Here is a 21,017-nt window from a genome sequence, read left to right on the forward strand (position 1 = left end):
CCCTTCACATGTTACTGTACATGTTATAACTGCTGTCTCGTGACACACACTTAACACTTTCAGTGCCTTTGATTAACATTGATTAATGTCCTTGGATGCCAGCATCCACTTCAATGATAGCGTTAAAAATGCATAATCTATGTTTTAAATTATGTGTCTAATCTGCCCGTCGCTTATCAATGACTTTTTTGCAGTCAACATTGTCAAAACGGATTGTTTTTTAATCGGTTCATATCCTTTTTATAGCATTTCGAAAAGCTATCGTTTTCTCAAAAATGTCTGGAAAATAGAAAGATTCCGTCAAACGGCATTTATTGGAATATTCTCGAATACACTAGACACGTTGTCATTTGTTGGCCTATTTATGAATCGTTTTCAAATAAACGCTAGATTATCGATAGTATGTGTACTTATGCACACTATAGAAGCGAGCTGAGAAATCGATTCTCTTATTTCCTCAACAGCACACACACACACACACACACATATACACATACGGGGCACGCTGTTATCTCAGTGAAAACAGCTCTGATTATCCTAAAACTGGTAACATAGACTCCTTACCTTAGATCAGATGTTCTCCAAAAAGATTATTTCAATTCCTGATCGCCATTCCAAATATCGATCGCGTTTATTAATTGATTATTGGCTGCTGTAAATATATATTCCAGGCTGCTTTCTATCTCGCGATCACTTCCCTCTTCATCAGACGGCTCGCCAGCATAGTGGAGCCAGTAGGCCCCCCCCCCAACACATCCACCAGTGTAATCGAATGGCCTGCAGTTACACAGGGATAGACGATAGGGGGCGGTATTTTCCCATCGGAGCTCCTAGAGGGGCTGCTGTACCAACGGGGAACTCGGTTGATGAAATATGAATTCAGATCGCTAATAAGCGACAATTAGCGTCGTCTTCATTCAACGGTCGGGGCGAAATAACGACATAACACGTCGTCGGCACTCAAAGTGTTAACATTCCATTCACATGTTACTCTACATGTTCTAACTGCTGCCTGGTGACACACACTTAACATTCCCTTCACATGTTACTGTACATGTTCTAACTGCATGCTGCCTGGTGACACACACTTAACATTCCCTTCACATGTTACTGTCCATGTTCTCAAACGTCTTCATGTTAAGGACCCCACATTGAGAGTTAATAGGCCACCCTGGAAGTCCCCGGACCCCACTTTGAGAACCACTGTCCTTGCAAACCATGATTTGATCAAACGAACACACTGGTTGTAATTTATTCACAGAAATGAAGAATACGGAAGTGAGGTTTTTATACTGTATACTAGGGCTGACCTTCGAATTTTTTTTTGGCAATCGAAGCTTCGGGGCCGAGCTTCGATTTAAATTCGAAGCTTCGTTGTGGGACTTGTGCAGCACTTTGGTAAACTTTGTTGTTTTTAAATGTCCTCTATAAATAAAGTGGATTGGATTAATGAATTAAGTAGCCCCTTTCGTGACTGTGACGCAGCCAACAGTGTGATTTAATTCAAGGTGGATCGCTGTTGTCGTTTGAACAACTTCAGATTTCATGGGAACTACCAATCCCCCAAATCAAGAATGTTTAAGATGAATGAAGTAAGATTTTGATTATTTGAAATATGGCCTGTGTAGACTAAACTATGCACAGAATTTTTTTATTTAATTTTTTAAATTTTATTTCAGATAATGGTTGAAGAAGTGCGTCTTTAGTCGACGGCGAAAGATTGGATGGGATTCGGCTGTCCTAACTGGGGTGGGTAGTTCATTCCACCATTGTGGGGCAAGGACTGAGAATAGGCGTGTAGGTGGTGTATATGTGTTTGAGGATGATATCCTTCAAACAGGCAATAGTGATGATATAATTTGGGCAGTGCTGAGCTGGGTTATTTTCCTCCAGTGTATTTGTCCCCCGGCCCCACCCAATGGCCCCATGCACACACACACACACAGAAGTAAAAATAATTTTTTTTTTTTTTTTTTTTTTTAACTTCGATTTTTTTTTTTTATGTTCGAAGCTTGTGCCATCGAACGAAGCTTCGAAGCTTCGAAGTATTTAAGACAGCCCTACTGTATACTGTACATATTATTTACACAAACTATGTAATCATTGTCTTACTGTACCATGTGTGTGTGTGTGTGTGTGTGTGTGTGTGTGTGTGTGTGTGTGTGTGTGTGTGTGTGTCAGGTGTCAGGTGTCAGGTGTCCAGTATCTCAGTGAGGAGAGATGTTAGCCTCCATATGAGAGTTATCTGCAATCTGCTTGAGTTAGGGGTGCAATTCCTAACAGGCTCAACCATATGGATAAAAATACCCATATTATGTGCATTACACAAACTAAAAACAGATATTATTACATTACACAAACTAAAAACAGATATTGTTGAAATACTAGAAGAAAGAAACGTCACCACCTTTGGCTGATAGTCATTTATTAATTTCTTAGGATTTCTTCTGGAGTGGTCTAATAAATGTTTACGGTTCTTAGATGGATCCCCCTGCTGCCTCCTCCTCCTCCTCCAGGGGTCGGGGTCACGGCAGGGCGACACAGGGAGCGGCGTACTGGCTCATATTAGTCAGGCCATGCATTATGCAGCAGCTTAGGCCACTGCACCGGATCTCCATGTCCTCGGCTACAGTCCACCTGTCGATGCTCTGGTCATAGCACTCGACGTTGGAGATGGTGGTGAAGTCATTGAGGCCTCCGGCCACGAAGAGCAGGTCGTCCAACACCCCGATGCCAAAGTTGCTGCGGGGGGTGAGCATGTCGGGCAGGGCGCTCCAGGAGTCAGTCAAGGGGCTGTAGGCCTCCGTGCTACGCAAGTCGTTTCCACGGTCACACCCTCCCACCTGAGGACAGGACACATGAGAGGAATGTTTTAGTATGTGGTTAAGGCAGGCAGGCAGGCAGGCAAGCAGACACTGTATTAATCCACTTAGGGAAATGAGGGCATCACAGGAGCATTGCAAGTCAAATGATACATATCTATATAGATATCTAGTATAAAGCATTTGTCTCTGTGTGCACCTACCACATAGACTTGTCCTCTGTACGCAGCGACTCCCACTCCTTGACGCCTGCTGCTCATGGGGGTGATCAGAGTCCACTGGTTAGTGTCTGGGCTGTAGCACTCAGCTGTGAGCAGACACTCCGCCCCGTTGTCGCCACCACAGATGTAAACCTGTAATAAGAACGAATATTCTAATTTAGTTTATATATTCCATTTTATTTCATTGTACTTTAATTGTCTTGTCTGTTAATGTTGATGGACCAAAGGACCAAGACAAAATCCTTGTATGTGCAGCTGACTTGATGAAGACATTTCTGATTTCTGATTCTGAATGATACCAATCACTTAGTTTTTAATGTGAACGTTCCTTGTGTTCATCTACCACACGTGTGTTCCTCAGTTCCACCCACCTTACCGTGGAGGGCTGCTGCGCCGGCTTCGCTCCTGTGCTCCAGCATGGGTGAGATCACTGTCCACTGGTTGGTTTCAGGCTCGTAGCGCTCTGCAGTGTTCAGTCGCACGTATCCGTTTCTCCCTCCCATGGCGTAGATACAGCCACCCAACGCGACCACGCTGATGTAACAGCGGCGTGAGTGCATGGGAGCCACCTGCAGCCAGCTGCGAGTGACGGGGTTGAACCTGCGCACACTGCTGAGACACCTTTAGGCCGTCGCAGCCTCCGACGCAGTAGACCAGACCGTGGAGATAAGCTGTGCCGTGGTCGGCCCGGGGACTCTCCGCCTCAACGCTCACGTCCATCCATCCACCCGCTCGGATATCGTAAATCTCCATGACATTGGTCACGCTGCCGCCACTATAGCCTCCGATGGCCAATAGGACCTCCTGGGGCAGGCGTGGGCGGGTCAGGGGGTTTGGGAGCCTGTCGGAGCCAGGGGGTTTCATGATGCTGAGGATGAGGGGCCTGTAGTCAGGGCTGTCCCTCACCACAGGGTTGTTCTGGACGTTGTTCAGAAAGTAGTCATGCCTCATCAAGCCCATGCGAACCTGGGAAGACAGCGGGTACAACTTAGACTGGAATTCTGTTGCTAGGGAACAGTTTGGACCCAAATGTTTGAGAACCACTGTACTAGGGAACTTAGTGTTGTTTTAATGTAATGCACAGTAATACAATTAGTTACCTTGGGCAGCAGCAAAGGGATGTGTGTTTTACGCTCCTCACAGGAGTGGTCGATCCAACGGAGGATGGCCTCGAACACCGTCTCCTCGTTCTTCACGTTTAGATCATCCCTCTCGATGATGTCCACCAGTTGCTGCAGGGACAGCTCCACAAACTCCTGTGAGACACGCAGCATCTCCTCAAAGTGACACACGATGAAGAGATGGGCCTTGCGCCTCAGGTCAGGGCAGCAGTAGATGTCCGCGAACCTCCAGATGCCGACACAATTTTCCAGAGACAGTTGGCCTTCTAGGAAGTCATAGCATGCTCCTATTATGCCAGTGACGAGAAGCTGGTCTGCAGCCACCAGAAGCTCTTCCACGTTCTCTGCTGTCACCGGCACAAAGCGCATGTAAGCGCACTCTATGATGAGCTGCATCATAGCCGCGGACACCCCAGGGATAGTGTAGACTGGTTTCTCTGAGTCACTCCAGCGAGTGAAGAGGGTTCTGTGGGATGCAGAGTATAGAGATATCTGATGAGTAAACAGTAACCAACATTCTGTCCTGTGTAGTAATATATTTTCACTGTAGAAGTATAGGGTCTTAACACAGTAGAAGTATAATATATTTTCACAGTAGAAGTACAGTATAGTATCTTTATACAGTAGAAGTACAGTATAGTATATTTTACAGTAGAAGTACTGTAGTATCTTTTTACAGTAGAAGTACAGTATATTATCTTTTTACAGTAGATGTACAGTATAATATCTTTTTACAGTAGACATACAGTATAGTATCTTTTTACAGTAGATGTACAGTATAGTATCTGTTTACTAACCAAGTTAACCTGAACCAAGCTAACCTGAACCAAGCTAAACTTACCTGAAATAGGCGCTGCAGCCACACAGGATTGCCTTGTGGGCATTAAACTCAGTGCTGTTGACTTTAATAACCACATCACAGAACCTTCCCTCAAGACACAGGTCATTAAGGATTGTACAGGACAGTTTCCTTTTCCATGTTGTGATTTTTAAATTGTATCTACAGTATATATTCAAGCTTACAAGTAGCCGGAAACAACAAGTGAGCTCTTCACTTGACTTCTGAGATCTGAGATCTTCTGAGAGAATTGTTGAATAGATACACAAATGTTCTAGAATGTTTGATTATGACATCATACTGTGACATCATACTGTGACATCATACTGTGACATCACAACGGAACATATTTGAGTGCCATTTGAATAATATAAATAATATCTATGATATAATGTAATGTTATATATTATAATGTAATATAATAATAAAGTATAATATATTTAGCTCCCATTTGAATAATATAGATATTATGTCTAAAAACATGACATTCTTTAGAAGTCTTAAAATATATATTTTTTTATTTAAATTTAAATAAATGTTAAATAATAACGTTATTTATATAGCACCATTCATACAGATTGCAGCTCAAAGTGCTTTACACAAAAAACTAAACAAAAGGATAAAAAAATAAAAAGATTATAATTACAATCACTCCATAACTAAGGATGCAAATTATAATATATTAAAATGATAAAAAAAAAAAGTAATAAAACAACTAGATAACATAGTAAAAATGGCTAAATAAGACAAACAGTAAGACAATAACATAAGACAATAAAATAATTACAAATAAAATAATAATAAAGACCGAAATTTAAAATTTAAATTTTCTTTTATTTAAAATAATAAAATAGCAACATTAGATAGTAAACAATAAGAAAACATGTTCTTATTATTATTTGTTATTTGTTGCTTATTTTAGTGTTATTACACTAAAATAAGCAACAAATAACAAATAATAATAAGAACAAATAAAATAAAATAAATACATAAAACAATGATAATAAAATATTTAAGTAAAAATAATATAAAGAAAGAAAAATAAGACTATAAAATAAAGATAATAATTCATTTAAAAGCTATTTTAAAAAGGTATGTTTTGAGCAGTGCCAACTGAGTGTGCTGTCCTAATGACCTGCTGGAGAGTTCCACAGTTTTGGGGCGTAGTAGTGAAAGCACTGATCACAACATGTTACGTCACCACTTGTAACTCTGCTGTGGACACTGTGCACCCGGCACTAGCAGACAGGGATAAACAGAGGGAGGCTACTGATGCCAGTGGGTGGTGGTGATGGTGATGATGACGAAAAAGAAGAAACTATGAAAATCACTTTCTTCTTCTTCTTCTTCTTCTTCTTCTTCTTCTTCTTCTTCTTCTTCTTCTTCTTCTTCTTCTTCTTCTTCTTCTTCTTCTTCTTCTTCTTCTTCTTCTTCTTCTTCTTCTTCTTCTTCTTCTTCTTCTTCTTCTTCTTCTTCTTCTTCTTCTTCGTTGTCATCATCATCATCATCATCATCATCATCATCATCATCATCATAGTATTATTATTATTATTATTATTATTATTATTATTATTATTATTATTAGGCTATTATTATTGTTGTTGTTTTTGTTGGACAAAAGTATTAAATAGATTAAGTCATAGTAAACGTCTGTCTTTTCTATTAAACAATACCATACTGGTAATAGTGCAAATAGTTATTTATTCAATCAGTGCATGAAGCGGTTCCATCTTCATGTCTTTATTTGTAGCACACATTGCTACATTGTCATGCAGCGAACACACACATGCGAGATGGGCGACACACATAAGAACACACACACACACACATGAATTTTTTGGGGTCGTTGATTAAATTTCCTCTCTGCGCTTCACCCATCCAGGAGCAGACCCGGGGACCAATCCAAGTGCTCCTGTCCGTCTTTGCCAGGGACACAACAGCGTTGCAGATCTGTTCTTCATGTTTTTCTATTTGGTTTATCTCTTTTTCTGGAGGGGAAACCCTTGCGAGCACGGGGGAGAACATGCAAACTACACACAGAAAGGCCCGGGAGACCTGGCAACCTGGTCCCGAAGTGGGAATCGAACCCAGGACCTTCTTGCTGTGAGGCAACAGTGTTAACCAGTGTTAACCACTGCACCACCGTGGCGCTGTGATACTAACTATTCACTTCAGACAGATTTCAAATATCCAAATATATATGAATATTGCATAGGGTTTACAATAGATCACCTTTTTGGTATATTTGAGATAGGGTTGAGATAGGTCAATTACAAAAACAGCTGGCAGTGTCCTTGTTGCCTAGTAACATGTACAGTGTGAAGACACATGTATCACGGTTGTGTTTGGAACGCAATTTGCAGACAAAGAGAAACGGCAGAAAGGTCTGGATTAAACCCAATATGGGTATATTTAATAGAATGTCCAGGCAGGGGTCGATACACAGGGGTGATACTCATAATGTCCAGGGTGTGCGTGGGGGCAAGAGAGTCAGACAGACGGGGACAGAGCAGGGACAGGGATAGTCAGCCAGGCAGGTGTTCAGAGCAGTTCCTTGCAGGGACGTGCACAGGACTTTAGAGGGGCAGGTGCACAAAGGCTGAAAAGGGCACTACACCTGTGTGTATTTTAACCGAGCGATTTTTTCATCATCATCATCATCATCATCACCATTCACTACCCACATAAAATATAGGTCCGCGGAGAGGCACGCTGAGGAGGCCGTTCAAACTGCAATGGAATATGGGGCATCTCTCTCTCTTTACCTAATATTTTTATTCTATTTTTATTCTATGCGTAACATTTTTTTTTTCTTTTTTCAAAAAGGCCACTTTTTTAATGAGGCTCAAAAAGGCAGGTGCTTAAGCACCCCTTGGGCTCTATGTGTGCACGTGCCTGGTTCCTTGTGAGCCAGGCCAGTGTCTCCAGGTCTTCACCGAGCAGGCTGAGGAGAGAGGACGAGAGTACAAAGTTAGACACGGTCAAAGAACATGAGATCCAGGCGAACAACTAGAAGCATCAGAATAGAGAATACGAGCAAAGTAACACGACTAACGTAAGGTTATGTATATAACCAAGTTCTGTGAGTTATGGTGCGCTCAGGAGTCAGCACCAGTTGCACTGTACTTCACTCCGTGTACATACACTGAATAAAAAAAATTCCACCATGTACCTTTACATCCCAATATTCGTCTGACCACACCCCCATCCGCTTACCTTCATAAGCAGGTGTGTGGTCACCTACTCGCCTCCTTCCCAAACTTTCACCACAAGGCGAGATCAAGGGCAGCAGCGGCGTCCTGGTGCTGAGCGCACCATAACTCACAGAACTTGGTTATATACATAACCTTACGTTCTGTTTCGTTAAGGCTTCGCTCAGCACCAGTTGCACAACAGAGGCTGAGCGGGAGCCATAGCCCGACAAATACACCCCGCTGAGGCCCCCCACAACCATCAGACCGGGGAGGACCCTAATGGAGGATACCCCCCCTATTGGAGGCTTACGGGAGGGAGACGGATCCGACCAGGCGAAGAGGAACTCAAGCAACTCAACGCACAGGGTGAGCAGACCGTGGCTTGACCCCACGACTACACACACGCACAACCCGCATGCCACCAGGGAACGAACGGAAGGAACCTCGTTACTGCCCCCAAAATCAAGGGGTCAAGAGCAACCCCAACCCCGTGGCAAGGCCGTAGCAGCGGAGCGCGAAGGAAGACCCAGTCCCACTGAAGGGACTGGATCCCCTGGAAAAAGGGGGCCTGGAGAGGTCAATGACGCCAGGCATCATAACGCCTAACCTTGTGACTGTTACGACCCTGGCTCAAAGGCCCGCAACCTATGTGCAAACCAACACCAAAACCCTGTGCTCAAACTCAAAATGCTACTCTATTAAGGAATTACTGGTGTAAACTAAAGTACAAGGACAGAAGACCGTGATAGCTATCTGTTACCCAACACTTCTCTAACCACAGACCCTGCATGTGTGTTTCCAGGGCTGGTTTTAAAGCTCCCAGCAGGTAACCAATCAGCACTAATTAACTAATTGGCAGCCCTCACCTGCATGCCCCGTGACAAAGGAGTGATCAGGCCTGCATGCACAGTGACACAGGAGTGATCAGGCTCCTAGTACATAACACCTCCCCCACCAAACTGGTTGCCCAAGAGGCAACCACTACACAACAACCCATAAACAAAACAAAAAAACAACTGTGACCCCTTAGTTGTCAGGGCCACTACCACAACAGCGATAATGGGTACCACAAACACCGGTACTATGACCGTGAGAGGGCGTCTGCTAGCACGTTGTCCCTCCCACGAATGTGGCGAATATCCAAGTTATACGCCTGGAGGAACAAACTCCATCGCATCAAACGATGGTTCGAGTTCACCATGCTGCGAAGAAAAACCAAAGGGTTATGGTCTGTATACACAACAAGGGGTAAACTGGAAGATCCAACGTAAACATCAAAATGGTTCAAGGCAAGAACCAAAGCGAGCGCCTCCTTCTCTATAGTAGAGTAGTGCAGCTGATGCCTGTCAAACTTTTTAGAAAAGTAGCACACTGGGTGCTCCACCTCTAATGCATCCTCTTTCAGGATGACGGCTCCAGCACCGAGGTCACTAGCATCCACTGCCAACTTGAATGGCAGTTGAAAATCGGGAGCTGACAGAACGGGAGCGCTAATCAGAATACCCTTAATGCTCTCAAAAGACTGTTGACAAGTCTCAGTCCACACGAAAGGTACCTTAGGACTGAGCAGATTGGTCAAAGGGGCAACAACAGAAGCAAAGTTCCTACAGAAACTCCTATAGTACCCTGCCATACCCAGGAAGCGCTTTAACTCCCGCCTGGTGATGGGAGCAGGGAAGCCCACTATAGCCTCCACCTTAGCTGCAATGGGGCACACATGCCCACGTCCAACCACCTTACCCAGGTAGGTAACTGTGGCCTGTCCAAATTCACATTTTGCAAGGTTAACTGTCAAGTTAGCATCACCCAACCGCTTGAACACTTCCGCCAGATGCTCCACATGTTGTGACCAAGAGGAACTGTGGATAACCAGGTCATCCAGATATGCCTCACAGAACGCTACCCCGGCCAGGACCTTGTTCACTAGCCGCTGAAACGTCGCTGGGGCATTTCGCATGCCAAAGGCCATCACTGTATACTGGCAGAAACTCTCTGGTGTGACAAAAGCGGATATCTCACATGCTCGCGGAGTAAGCGGAACCTGCCAGTATCCCTTTAGCAAATCCAATTTACTTACAAAGGCTGCTGAACCCACCCGATCGATACAGTCGTCCATCCGAGGAAGAGGGTACGAGTCCGGCTTGGTTACTGCATTAACTTTACGGAAGTCAGTACAGAACCGATGAGTGCAGTCTGGCTTATCAACAAGCAGGCAGGGGGAGCTCCACGCACTAGAACTGGGCTCCGCAATGCCATGTCTCACCATATAGTCTACTTCCTTACTCAAGATCCGTCGTTTTTCCGGATTCACCCTGTAGGCATGTTGCTTAATTGGCCCTGCACTACCAACATCAATGTCATGCTCGAGTACATTAGTACGACTAGGGACATCAGAAAACAAACGTATATGCTGTCTAAGTAGGCGCACCACATCCGTACGCTCAGGAAGTGGCAAGTACGACAGGTGTGAGTCCAAGTCACCTAGTATCTGGGTGTTTGGCAACCTGCCCTGAGAAATCTCCTTCGACACAGAACAGTCGGCTACAATAGGAGATGCAGAAACTGTTAGAACAGCCACAGGCTTGACCCCTGACTGGTCAATCTGAGCCCTATCATTGTACGCCTTCAACATATTGACGTGACATAATCTACTCTTGCGCCTGCGGTCGGGAGTTTTAATCAAGTAGTCGACCTCACCAACTTTGCGCTCAACGGAGTATGGCCCACTGTATTTAGCCTGTAATGCAGACCCAAGAATAGGTGAGAGAACCAACACCTTGTCTCCCGGTGAGAACACCCTATGTCGGGCCCGCCTATCATACCACACCTTCATTTTTCCTTGGGCTACCTTTAGGTTCTCTTTCGCTAGTTCACATGCTCTACTAAGCTTAAGCCTGAAGTCACACACATAGTCCAACAAATTAGTAGAGGAAGGAGTCTGGTCAGCCAACCACTTTTCCTTCAGCAGTTTCAAAGGACCCCTCACTGTGTGGCCGAACACCAGCTCAGCCGGGCTGAATCCAAGAGACTCCTGGGTTACCTCCCTAGCAGCAAACAGAAGCAAAGGGATTCCATCATCCCAGTCTTTTTCGAACTCCGTACAATATGCCCGCAGCATTGTTTTGATAGTCTGGTGAAATCTCTCCAGCGCCCCCTGGGACTCTGGATGATAGGCAGAGGAAGGGCAATGCTGGATAGACAACTGCTGGAGGACCTGAGCAAAGAGACGGGACATCAAGTTAGACCCTTGATCTGATTGAATAACCTTTGGTAAACCAAACGTCGAAAAAAACCTAACCAGAGCTTTGGATATAGCTGGGGCTGTGATCTTGCGTAAAGGAATGGCTTCAGGGAAACGGGTCGCTGCACACATAATAGTCAAAAGGTACTGGTTCCCTGTCTTAGTTCGAGGGAGGGGACCAACACAGTCAATGAGGATCCGCTCAAAAGGTTCCCCAACGGCAGGAATAGGCTGCAGAGGAGCCTGAGGGATCTTCTGGTTTGGTTTACCAACCACCTGACACACATGGCACGAGCGGCAATATTGTGCCACATCTGACTTCAAACCAGGCCAACAAAAATGTCTCAGCACACGGTCATAAGTCTTCCTGACTCCCATGTGACCAGCAAGATCATGATCATGTGCTAGATGCAGTATATCAGGACGATACACGGCTGGAACAACAATCTGAAACACACTGCCCCAGTCATCCAGACTGGACAGGTTAGGTGGTGTCCACTTTCTCATGAGCACGTCATTGCTAACAAAGTATCCTTGAGACGTATCTACCATTGCATCCTCTAAAACCGCCTCTTCAAAGAGGGACGACAAGGAGACATCCTTGTTTTGCTCTAGTACCGACTGCTCATGAGACGGTATCACCTTACCAAAACCCTCATCAGGGCCACTTTTCAACTCAACAAAGAACGTGTCACTAAGTGTCATATCACAATCTGAGTTAACAACATCATGGGTGTCACATTTGACCTTTGACATTGCGCGTGTTACCGCACACACAGGAAACACTCCTGGATGCTTCTGTGCGAGCTCATCAGGAACCTCAGAAACTACAGGGACGGGAATTACAACTGGAGTAGCCAGCACTTTGCCACCGGCCAAATCGTTCCCTAGAATGAAGGACACCCCCTTTATGGGGATGTGAGAACACACTCCTACGACAACATTGCCTGATACTAAGGGAGAGTTTAGCGAGACCTCATGCAAAGGAGTATTCACAAAGCCTCCTCCAAAGCCCTGAACAATGGCACCGGAATGCAATGAAGAATCTTCCGAAAATGGCAAAATCCCATCCAGAATGAGGGACTAGAAAGCTCCTGTATCTCTCCATATTGTAATAGCCTGCTTTGATCCTAATGCACCAACCAGTGAAACAAATCCATCCATCATAAATGTTGAGGAGCCCTCTAGCTCCCTGTCTGCACCTTTGATACTTCGCACCCCACCCTCTAATGTCGGCATAGGTGTCCTGTCCATGATTTCTACCAGAGCCACCGTTTTTACATTTTTCTGCTTAAGCACAGGGCACCCAGCAACGATATGACCAGGCTCCTTACAGTAAAAACAGATAACCCCCTCTGGGAATGCACTAGCAGAGCCACCTTGCCTAGGAGTCGAAGTAAACCGACCAGCAGACACGGGTGCCGGGAACCGGCTCCCCTGAAAAGGACGCCTACTACTCCTGGACTCCACACGGCCCTCCTCTACAAAGACAGATTTGTGTGTTAACACAAACTCATCAGCCAAGACAGCAGCGTCGCCTATCTTCGATACCTTATGCTCATTTAGATGTGTGGAAACGTTATCAGGAACACACCTTTTAAATTCCTCTAGGAGAACCAACTGTCTGAGCTGCTCCCTTGACTCTGCTTTTTGCGAGGTGCACCACCGGTCAAACAGGTTCTCCTTCTCTTTTCCGAATTCAACTTACGACTGTCCCTCCGACCTGCGATAGCCTCTAAAACACTGATGATAGGCCTCAGGGACCAACTCATAAGCCCTCAATATGGAAGCTTTAACAAGCTCATAATCAGCGCTTTGTTCAAGGGACAGGGCAGTATAGGCTTCCTGGGCCCTACCAACTAAAACACATTGTAGCAGCAGTGTCCAGGCGGTATCAGGCCACTTCAATGTGGTTGCCACCCGTTCAAAAAGGGGAAAATATCTCTCCACGTATTTCTCAAAAAATGGAGGCACCATCCTAATATTCCTGCCTACATCAAACCCGGAACGTGACTCTGAATGCAGAGCACCCGCCTGTAAGGCAGCATGCTTAAACTCAAGCTCCTTCTGCGCACGCTCGTGCACCAGCAACATTTGTCTCTCCTCCAGCAACATTTGTCTCTCCCTAAGCTCCCGCTCCTCTTTCCTCTCTTTAAGCTCACGCTCCTCTCTCCTCTCTCTCTCCTTAAGCTCACGCTCCTCTCTCCTCTCCTCACGCTCGTGCTCTAGCTGCCTTTCCTTAAACTCCAACTCCCTAATCCTCCACTCACCCTCTGCACCAGGTAATAGCGGAGACGCGTCAGACAAAGGCTCCTCCACCCTCTCCTCAAGCACCTGCTCTCTAATGAGTAACACCCTTAAAGCACTCAAGGCAGTTGGCTTCAAACGTTTCTCACTTGCAGTAAGCTCTACCCTGTAGTGTACAGCAAGTTCTAGAAGTTGTTCTTTGGAAAACTTCCCCAACATATCATGAGACGGGTGATCAACAAAGTCCTTGATGGAAGCCATCGTTACTGTACCAGTCACCACAAGCTACTCACTTTACTTCACAGTCACGAAGAACCACTAACGAACCACGAAGAACCACTAAAGAACCATGAAGAACCACTGAAGAACCACTGAAGAACGCTAATGCCAATAATAACAACCATAAAGGGACGCGGTGGAAATGTGTGCCCTACCGAGCGCACCTTTCTAATTTGCAAAAAAAATTTTATAAAAAACAACCACCCTGAAATAAATAGACGTGTCATACACGCAGCGTGTCAGGTGCTAACCGGTATACTAACCAAACACTCAAAACAAACAAAACAAATACAACAAACAAATTCAAACAGGTGGCCCTTCTAACCTGATATGACTACTTATGCTTCTACATCTAAACTGCAGTCACAACCGGCCCACCACATGTCTACCCTAAGAAACACTAAATCAGGCCCTACCACACTACCTGTGTTTTCTGGCCCCCTAATCTACCTACCCTTAAGCTAATGCCCTGTAGACCTAACCATCTTCAACCACACCTGCTACCAGCCAAAGATCATATGTGACCACCCGTCCAGTACATGGTATGGTACCAGACAAGTAGATGGTGCTAATCCCTTCCCTGACTGCCCCTGGAGTATGCGGTGCACAGGAAGCTAACCAACAACCAGAAAATAATGTCCCTATCTACATGTGGTGCCCACTAAACTATATATTTTAACAGCATAAGTAGTCACATCAAATTACAAACAAATAAGGCATACTCACCTGTTTGATGAAACGGCTCAAGCCCCCACGTTACATAATATGTAACGAACACCACCCAAACCATAACACCATGACACCCCGTGTAACACAAAAATAACCACCAAACAAATTGCTAGGGGTAAATATCCCGGACGAGCGCCCAACTGTTACGACCCTGGCTCAAAGGCCCGCAACCTATGTGCAAACCAACACCAAAACCCTGTGCTCAAACTCAAAATGCTACTCTATTAAGGAATTACTGGTGTAAACTAAAGTACAAGGACAGAAGACCGTGATAGCTATCTGTTACCCAACACTTCTCTAACCACAGACCCTGCATGTGTGTTTCCAGGGCTGGTTTTAAAGCTCCCAGCAGGTAACCAATCAGCACTAATTAACTAATTGGCAGCCCTCACCTGCATGCCCCGTGACACAGGAGTGATCAGGCCTGCATGCACAGTGACACAGGAGTGATCAGGCTCCTAGTACATAAGAGTGACACCCCGGGCCGACCCGGCATTTCTCCCCCGAAAAAAGCCCAAGTCCCTCAGGGTACCAGAACGGCAGATCTGCTTCCCCGGCGGACAACAGGTTAACTGACCTGGACCAGCGTGACCAGAACCAGTCCCGTGCCCTAACCACGCCGACCTGCCTACTCCGGGAGAAGGGGCAGATATGCGTGTCGATCAAAAAACATGAAAAGAGGGCGCCACCAAGACGGGCCGGTGTGAACCGTGCTCGGTGGCCCACCCCAAGGGCGTGAGACCCCTCTACCTATGTTCTGATCTTATTCCGTTAACATCCCCCAGACATGAACGAGAACCCGTCGAGAACCAGTAACAGGTTCCCGGAAGAGGACAAAGCCTCCATCCCAGTTGCTTTATAAAAACGCTGTTTTAACCACAAGCAACCAAGGCGTACTAGCTACCCGCATGATTCCCATCAGAAACACCCCGAGCTAGCACCATGCATGTGTCGGGACACAACCACATCAATAAACAGGCTAATTTAGACCCTTCATTGAATCCTCAAGGCGCCTGGGAGAACGACAAGAAGGGTGTGGTGCTTCCTATACTCCACACTCTTTTATTAAAAAGAAAAGAAGCACCGACTGACATGAATCCCATTTGACACAGCTGAGGATAAAAACTGTTCACATTTTTATATACAGTCACCCCCACCACAGAGGATTAGACGGAACTCCCCAGAGAGACTTCCCACGTGAGTCATAGAGTGAAAAAGCCATGGCAATCTTGAGTCATGTGACCAACCGACTCAAGTTACACATATATCGAGCGTAGTGGAACCCACGCTCTATCCCGACACTTTGACAACAACAGACCGTACATACAGGTCTAACTCACGGAAGCCATCGTCAATAGCAACGTGCGTAGTGACGTGTGCTATGACGGGGGGAAACCCAACACTCAACGCCTGTGTAATAGGAGCAGAGTTAGGGAACCCTTTCTCCCCCCCCCCCTCCCTGCCAAGTCGCCTAACGGCTTGGCCCTGACTGGACTGACGAGATGAATAAAACCCCCTGACCAATCAGAAGAGGGAAGGAGGGGTTTATCCGGTACCCCCTCACAAGCCCTTTCCTTGCACACAGCAACAACTTTAGCACACGATACCTTTAATAGCAATGCTAATGAATAGCGCAAGCTAATACAATGCATGCTAACCACAGACAACTGTGAACAGGGTTTACAACAAAACCAAGTCGCGTGTGTGTGTGAATCCTACACCCGCATCCATGTTGAACATAGAAAAACACTGATAGAGAGAGCGAGAACGGCTGAGCCGTGGTACGTGTTCATACGAGCATTACTGCAACCAACACAACAGTGTTGTAGCTCAACATTACTTGTGCAAGCAACAGAACATACAAGTAACCTCTACCTTTATGTGGAGACTCAGGCCAAGGTAGAAAAAACCCTTTTTCAACCGAGTATAGGCTGCAGACCTTGCTTAAGCTCTTAACAGTAACCCTCCTACCAACCCATACTAGTGAAGATTCACACTTTGCAACCCCATCATATGTTTGGTGAAGAAACACACAGTTTGTTAACAAAAAATACAGTCCCCCTTTAGAGGGAACTTTTTATTTTCGAACAAATCATATGGCAAGGCCGGGAAGGGAAAAACAGAGGGGACCACAGGGGAAAAAAGTCACTGGGTCTAGCCGCTTGGGATTTGCCATCCCGGGGAGCCCCGGAGGGACGGTAAGCAATCGGCGGCTGGTCTCGACGGTCCCTACCGTCACCTCCGGGCGTAGATGGGTCGGCTGTAGTGGCGGCGCTCTCTCTCCTCCTGGCCTTCTTCCTCGAAGGACCAGCAGTGGCGGTGGTGGCAGCAGCAGCCACGGCGGAAGACGCTCGACGACGTGGCAGCCGTCTGACCCCACCGGCGACGTCGGGAGGGGGAAAATGAGGTTGAAGCACGGAGTGTTCCTCCTGCATCTCTCTGCACGTCGAGGTCATCAACTGCAGGGCCTTCCCGAACAGTCCAGCATCGGAGAGGCGTGCCGTCAGAAGTGGAAGCCTCTTCTTCTCCGGCACACGCGCCTGCTCCAGCCAAAGGTGGCGCTGGTTCAGAGTTGCCAGGGCGCGCACTTTCCCAGCGGCTATGGCCTGCAGCTGAGTCAGATGCAGGACAGCTCCTGCCGCCTGGGAGAGCTGGTCATGTTGTACATCACTCTGCTCCATGCCGCCCGTCAATATCCCGGACATGAATCTTGCCAGCTGCGCAATGTTAGACGCGGCAGCTAGAGATTGTGTTCCGGCGATAAATGACTGGTCGCTCCAGTATGCCAACCGCCTAGCCGATTTCCCTTGAGGAACCGGCTTCCGTAACGGCTCCCACACCACCTCCGGACAGAGGAGCGCGGCCATCGGCCTATCAAGCCATGGCACGCCCTCCCTCATACCGTCGACCAAATAAGTCAAATAATAAGAAACCGTCCGCCTCTACCATGTAATCCTCTGTTTCCATCGGGCATGTAGAGACCGACGCATCCTCACTGGGCTCCAGCAACTCACCAAACCCGGGCCGTTCGCGTCTGCAAGCCACCATCTTGCGACGGGAGCGAGCCGACGCAAAAAGTTTGCGTCTCAAATCCCCTGGAACCAAAGGAACCGGCCGCCCAACAGCGGACGATTCCTCGGAAACAGAGGAACCAGAGCCAGAACCAGGCCAACGCATAGGCGACGGCACCGGTGCACCAGCTCCTTGGAGAGGCGAACTACCCATCGGACGCTTACCGGGCATGGCTGTCAACCACGAGAGAGGCAACAGGACCCCCCTCGCTCCAGGACGTACGACGGAGGCGGAAATGGAGAACCGCTGGTGGAGAGTGGCGCTGCGAACACGACTCTCCGGAGTAGACATTATGACTTAGGTTTTTCTATCGAATATATGAGAGAAGAAAAAAATAAGCACAATGTAAACACGTCTCAACTTTCTTCAGCTAACAACCTCGTCAAGTGGGGATCTACCGAAGGCACTTCCTTGTGGTGAAAGTGAAGAAGGAGGCGAGTAGGTGACCACACACCTGCCTATGAAGGTAAGCAGATGGGGGTGTGGTCAGATGAATATTGGGATGTAAAGGTACATGGTGGAATTTTTTTTATTCAGTGTATGTACACGAAGTGAAGTACAGTGCAACTGGTGCTGAGCGACGAGGATCACTCGTTTTACAAGCCATCACACACACACACACACACACACACACACACACACACACACACACACACACACACACACACACACACACACACACACACGTCACACACACACACACACGTCACACACACACACACACACACACACACCTACACACCTACACACCTACACAACCCAGACCACAGATGATTTGAGGTAATTATTTTCTTTCTTTCAGAGAAATATTTAATTAGCATATTTTTATCATCAGAAGCATGAATAGTCTCTCCACTACAATAAAAAATAAAGATAAATAAATAAACATCTAGACATGATTTTTGAACGTTAACAGTAGGCTACCGGGTAGCCGCTAAAACGCGAATCAGTTGACTGTATCACTTTCCGTAGCTAGCCTAGCACGCTAGTTAACTTTCTCGGCTCGTCTGCAGTCAGCCGCCAGAGGCGAAAATGTGTGACAAACGAAAAGGAGATGACGGCAGCTCATCTGCAAAAAAAGTTAGGACCTACAGCAATCGCGAAAATTACATCACCATGGGCTTCACTGAGGGACCAGACAAACGACCTGAGTGTGTGATTTGTGGAGAAAAGTTGGCAAACTCGAGCCTGAAGCCCAGCAAGCTGAAGAGACATCAGGCGTCTAAGCACCCAGAAACCGTTGGGAAGGATCCAGACTTTTTTCGGAGGAAAGAACAGTCTCTCAAGGCGAACAAGCCCGTTGATGTTAGAGTAGCGTGGAGCAGGGGTGGCAGTGATTTACAGAAGGCTACCGAAGCCTCCTTTGAGTGTTCGCTTTTAATTGCAAAAGCAAAGAAACCGCACAATATTGGCGAGCAGCTCATCAAACCAGCCTGCATCAAAATGGTTTAGAAACTGTGCGGCCCACAGGTGGCGTATAAACTAAAAGATGTCAAGTGATTGCGAGCAGCAGCTGTCAGAAAAGCTTAGAAAGGGTCCATTTGCCATACAACTTGATGAAACTACAACTGTCGCAGACGAGGCTGTGCTCATCGTTTATGTGCAGTATATCGAAAATGAGGATCTGAATGTCAGTCAACCTTACTACCACCACTCGAGGTGAGGATATTTTTACTGCAGTGGATTCTTACTTCATTCAACATAAATGCAAACCGTTCACCATTAGGGCCTGATTTGAGAGGATGAATACAGGATTTGAATATTGGCCAACATTTTGAAATACATATGGTGCAAGATGAGATTTGTTGATTGAAGGCACAAGTCAAAGAAGCATAGTGGGTCTAATTATGATGCATATGCCTGTGTATAAGCAGTTTGTTATTAAAATGACAAAAAAAAGTATTAAAATTACAAAAAAAGGTATTTTATGGTATTTTATTAGGAGGGGGTCCAGGAATTTCATCAGAGATGTTTGGGGGTCCCTGGGGGGAAAAAGGTTGGGAACCCCTGCTATAGAGCACACCACACACATGCTGTAAGTTACACACACTGTACACAAACACACACAACCATAACCTTAACCATCACAGTACAAAATCGAAAATTTCCTCATTTGGTAGCATGTCCTAATTTTGTGGGTGTGAAGTCTTGAAATTGTCCTGATTCTTCACATAAATGAGATACGCACACAATTATCTACTCATCTACTGAACAGCCAGAGACTGATGTCAGTGTGTTCCTTTCTGTGTCACGTTGTGCTTATTCTCCATCTCTCTCTCAGACGACATATAAAGAAGTTTAACAGAGTTACTTATTATCCAACTGCCTATATGTTGTTTGACATATAAAGCAGTTGAACATAGTAACTTAATCTCCAACTGCCTATATGTTGTTTGACATAAAGAAGTTGAACAGAGTACCTTATTCTCCAGCTGCCTATATGTTGTTTGACATAAAGAAGTTGAACAGAGTACCTTATTCTCCAGCTGCCTATATGTTGTTTGACATAAAGAAGTTGAACAGAGTTACTTATTATCCAGCTGCCTATACAGTATGTTGTTTGACATATATAAAGAAGTTGAACAGAGGAAAATCAGGCTCTGAAAATATGACAATACTGTGCTCTAACAGGGCTGTACCAACACATTTTACACTTTTTACTGTACACTTACTGTATATTTCTGTACATTTTGACTGTATATTTTATTTTACATTTTAGAATGTATATACATAACATAGAAAATGTATATCCCAGACCTAGGTAAAAGCAATGCATAAAAAGCATCTCTTAAGATTTCTTAAAAAAATTGCCACAGATTCAGAAACCCGTAGATCCCCTGCCAGGCTGTTCCAAGGCTGGGACCATAATAGCTAAAAGCTGCTTCTCCATGGCTTTTTTGTTTTAACCTTTATTGTTTGGTCATCTTTTGGTCAAAGCCACCTTTGTAATATGTTGAGAACACTGATGTGGGCATCTTCTTAACAGTATCTGAGAAGACTAGAGGTTTCCATGACTGGAAGGCATAGTGGCCTGCAAAGCCTGCAGCTGCTACACCAAGTCCCAGCCGTCTGTCTCTTTCTGCTTCACTTCTAACGGTTGAAATCGGTGTATATTCTGCATATTGCATCGTTTCTCCCCCATCCACAGTGACTCGACCGGCGTTCACCATGCTACCTTCCATCTAATAGATCTCTCCCTCCCTCCTTCTATCCCTCACTCTACCCCCCACCCATCTCTCTCTCCATCCTTCTT

The sequence above is a fragment of the Notolepis coatsorum genome (assembly GCF_963971535.1).
Source record: "Notolepis coatsorum genome assembly, chromosome: 16".
In the NCBI taxonomy this organism is placed as follows: Eukaryota; Metazoa; Chordata; class Actinopteri; order Aulopiformes; family Paralepididae; genus Notolepis; species Notolepis coatsorum.